This window comes from Lithobates pipiens, unplaced genomic scaffold (assembly GCF_037356315.1).
Source record: "Lithobates pipiens isolate NorthernLeopardFrog02 unplaced genomic scaffold, aLitPip1_a1.2 Scaffold_8, whole genome shotgun sequence".
Taxonomy (NCBI): Eukaryota; Metazoa; Chordata; class Amphibia; order Anura; family Ranidae; genus Lithobates; species Lithobates pipiens.
Window position 1 is genome coordinate 371,250,457 of NW_027507903.1, and position 4,485 is coordinate 371,254,941.

Here is a 4,485-nt window from a genome sequence, read left to right on the forward strand (position 1 = left end):
GGCCATTGCCTCGGGTTCTCTCGGCTACCCAAGCATAGAACTGCTGACTGTCAATCAGCAGCTCTCCTGCTCTGCTCCGACACGCTCACTGGAGCGCTGAGCTATGGAGAAGTGACAAAGGAAAAGGTCTGGTGTCCCCAGTGACACACTTCCATCCCTGTAATATAAAACAAACAACAAAGGATTCCCCCTGAGACTTTAAATTAAGTGGGTACTGTTTCCGCCAGTAAACATAACAGTAGTAAATATAATATATGGTTTATTCAAGTACAATTGTTTACATGGATAAATAACATCAACGGTTGCCAATATAAAATATATAAACAAGGAGTATTGGTACATAAATGTAGAAGTAGTACATGGTACACGGGCATCATACTACCCGACTAGTTTCGTGAGATCCAGCTCGCTCTTCAGGGGTGGATGTGTGTAACAATGTACCTAGGATGAACAAAAATATATATGTTTGGCAATATAGCACAGTATTAGTTATAACAGCGCAGGGTAGGAGGGGTTGTAGGCCCCCCCATACTTACCACTGAGCTTGGCCATGGCTCCAGGTGTGCAGCCTCGAGACGGCAGCAGCGTATGCCTCCCCTGGGAGCTGAGGGGGCAGGATCAAATGGGACCCCAACCAGGGCCAAACGGAGAGCAGGCATGGCAAAGGTGTAGTGATGTATCCCTAGGGTCCTCATTGGTCGATAAAACGTATAGGCTGTGAACATAAGTATGTTTGTCAGGCATCTGAAGTAGTAGAGTAAAATCAATAGATATTGGTATAAAGATATGTATGCATGTATGCATGAATGAATGAAAGGCCTGAGCCAAAAGTTGTAGGGCCATGAAGATGGTTAGAAACCTAGGACAACAGAGGGGTACTACCAGGTGACAAAAAGAGGGGGGAAAGAGGTGAACTACAATTGTGTGGGTAGTGATGTATCCCTAGGAACCTCATTAGTCCATAAGGCTGGACTTCTCCTTAAAGTGTAATTTACACTGTGCTTGAAGCATGGAGGAATGAATAATATCTGGTTGTTGATAATGTTGTATTTCATTTTAGTTTTTGTTGGGAGATTACCTAGTCATGATGTGACAAAATTTTACAATAAAGGGTAATTTTTATGTGCATTTGGCTTCTCTTTAGACCTTTTCCTTCTGTGCTGTTTCTTGTAAATGTTGGTTGGACTAGCCTGCACACCCTTGTCTTTAATCACAATCATTTTAGCATCACTAGCCAGAAGGGGAAAAAAATAGCTGTTTGTTTTTTGATTGTAGAAAAATCTGCCTTGGTTTCTGTCATTGCTATCAGTGAGAGTATTCCCCTGTGAGGTAATCATGGAGTAGAATGCAGAAACGGGGTAAGTGTGTGTGTAAAAGTGTACACAGCTATCCTGTAGAGAAGTCCTTGTGGCAAAAGGGCAGTAGGAAGCATCTGAGTAACATGTAAAGGGCTTTAGGCAGACATAGTAGTATCACTACCTGTGGTTTGATGTAACACCTAATCGGCCACCTGAGACTAAGCTGTGAATAGTGGAATATTATCGCCAAGTTCGGAATTTGTTAAAACTAAGTGAATAATTTTCAAACACAATTCCCAGATAGTTTTGATATAGAACATATACTATTTAGGAAAAGTGTAATAAGTGAAGGTTGTATATTGGTCCGTTAAAAGGTAAGCCTGTCCCCAGTTAGGATCTGGGCTTCAGCCATGATGATGGGCATACTTCAAAAAGTGGGGATCTTTGGGGTCTGGGTTTCATAGGGATGGACCATGGAACCGGACCTGTATAGCACCCTAACTACATGCTTTGTGATTAGGGATGGGCCAAACGAACCCCTGTTTGGTTCGGACCAGAACTTTCAAACACCGCAAAAGTTCGGCCCTGAATAACAAACTCCATTAAAGTCAATGGGACCCGAACGTCAAATATCAAAAGTGCCCATTTTAAAAGCTTAAATGCAAGTAATTAGGCATACAATGGTTATAGAGGTCTGGGTTCTGCCCTGGGGGAGATGTATCAATAAAAAAAAAGTTTGTGAAAAACGTCATTTTTAAATGAGCAGTTATTTTGATTTGATTTTTAAATTAAAAGCCTAAAAATAGGGTGGCACAGTGGTGTAGTGGTTAGCACTCTCACCTAGCAGTAACAAGGGTTGCTGGTTTGTATCCCAACCACGACATTACCTGCCTGGAGTTTGCATGTTCTCCCTGTGCCTGTGTGGGTTTCCTCCAGGTACTCCAGTTTCCTCCCACACTCCAAAGACATGCAGGTAGGTTAATTGGCTTCTGTCCAAAATTGTCCCTAGTATATGAATGGGGACCCTGGATTGTGGGCTCCTTGAGGGTAGGGACTGATGTGAATGTGCAATGTACAGGGATGGGGACAATTGTAGACACTCACTCAGGATGGACTGATGTCTTTATTCAACCTTACTAACTATATGACTAAATGAAAAATTCCTTCCAATATAGTGCCTGGGGGTGTCCTTAGTCTAACTGTAAAGTGGTAGATCTGTACCATGTCTAGAATCTGCTGCAGCAATAAAAGCCAAAAAAATTATGAAATTAAATTTTTTCTTGCAAGCTGCCTTTATTTTGCTCAGCAACAGCTGGGGAGCCAGTGTGTATGATGAGGCCACAATGTAGCGCATTGGGAACAAGATTAGAGATTTTTTGGATACATTCTGGTGTCACTTTTATTTTGGATAGAAGTAACAGGTGCATTAAAATTGGTCTTTGGGTGTCGGGGCGCCTTCCCGCCGTAACGCTATAGAGATAATCTTGATGAAAGCAAGAATTTGCCTTGCTGTAAAAAATTGCAATGATATGCACCTGTCAGACAGGTGCTAAAAAATTGGTCTTTGGGTGTTAATTGTGTCCATGAAACCTATATCAAAAACATTCTTCCAGATGAAATGATTGAACACCCTCAAAGATATGTGGCCTTAAAGTCCTGCAGAGATTCCACATTTCAAAAAGAGTTAATCAGTGATATCGGCATCAAGGGCTTCATAGCTGGTAATCCAGGGCTGATTTATTTTTATAAAAGTGAAATGGTCCACGGAGTCCGTGGACAGACATCTTCTATGATCAGTAACAAAACCTCCTGCAGCACTGACTGCCTGTTCTGAAAGCACACTGGATGCAGGGAAGCCCAACAACTCAATAGCATACTGGACAAGTTCTGGCCAGTGGTCTATTCTCATGACCCAGTAAGCCAGTGGATTGTCAGCTGGAAATCTCTCCATCTCTGTTTTGGCTCTGAGGTAATTGTCCACCATGTGATGCAGACGATACCAATGGGATGTAGAAGCTGAAAGCCCTGGGTGGCGAGGACTAAAAAAATTCCAAAATGCCTTACTTAGGCGGATGCCTTCTCCAACGCTCCTTTCTTGACCAACGGAAGACTCACAACAAAGTTTTCCACCACACTGTAACCTACTAGAGTCAGGAAAAATGTTCAATAAAATCCTCTTTAATATGTCCTCAAGAGATTTTATGCTCTGCACTCTCTGTGGGGACGGGATGAGTTCAGAGACATTCCCCTTTGTCATGGTTATGCAGTAATCTTTCTCTGTCAGCTTACCTCCTCATGTGTTCAGACTAAGGGGCCAGCCACTCTCACCTGTCTGTTTTTATAACCTCTCCTCTAAGCATGGCTCCTCCCCAGGCCCTATCAGGGAACCAGGCCCTATCAGAGAACCCTATATTATATTATCAGGGAACCCAATGTTAACCTGTGCACTGCAAGCCAGCGGTGCTGATCAATCATTGTGTTTTTGGCTTCCTGTTTCCTGCTTGCCGTGTGCTCTTCGTTTGTCTCTGTTGTTCTCATGACCCTGACCTTTTGGCGTGTCCCAGATTATCCCTGTTTGCCTGTGACCCTGAACCTTTGGCATTTACTCTGTTGTTCCTGTCTGCTAGTTGCCTTGACCTCTGCCTTATCCTTTACTATCCTTTTTGTTCCAGCCTGCTGCTTCCCTCTCCTGTAGTCTACCATGAGTGTGAGCTGTGAGACCCTAGGGCAGTGATGGCGAACCTTGGCACCCCAGGTGTTTTGGAACTACATTTCCCCTGATGCTCTGGCACTCTGCAGTGTACTGGAGCATCATGGGAAATGTAGTTCCAAAACATCTGGGGTGCCAAGGTTCGCCATCACTGCCCTAGGGGCTGTGATCAGGAGCCAGACTGCAGCGCAGTCTATCCTCACCACTAGAGGCTCTGGTGAACACCTGCTGGCTCTTAGGCGGCGTACACACGCGGGGACTGTCTGCCGAAACTAAGTTCGTCAAACAGTCCGCTCAAACTTTTGAATGAACGAACACGCCCACACACGGCACTTTTTGAGCGGACAAATACGGCAAACTTTGTTCGTCGTACTAAGTCCGCGCAACTTTTGAAATGAGCGGACTCGCCCACACACGAGGCAACAGTCCGCTCATTTCGAGCGCGTGTGCAGGTAGGCGGGGCCCGCGACGGAGACG

The 4,485-nt window shown here is 44.4% G+C and overlaps 1 long non-coding RNA gene across 1 annotated transcript; it reads right to left on the reverse strand.

Moving 5' to 3' along the window:
* Positions 1 to 242: 242 nt before the first annotated feature.
* On the reverse strand, positions 243 to 4,024 carry LOC143963827 (uncharacterized). Its single transcript, XR_013271045.1, has 2 exons — positions 537 to 4,024; positions 243 to 441 (listed from the first exon to the last, which is right to left on the reverse strand). It is a non-coding gene; the product is annotated as an uncharacterized LOC143963827 (long non-coding RNA).
* Between the last annotated feature and the right edge of the window lie 461 nt (positions 4,025 to 4,485).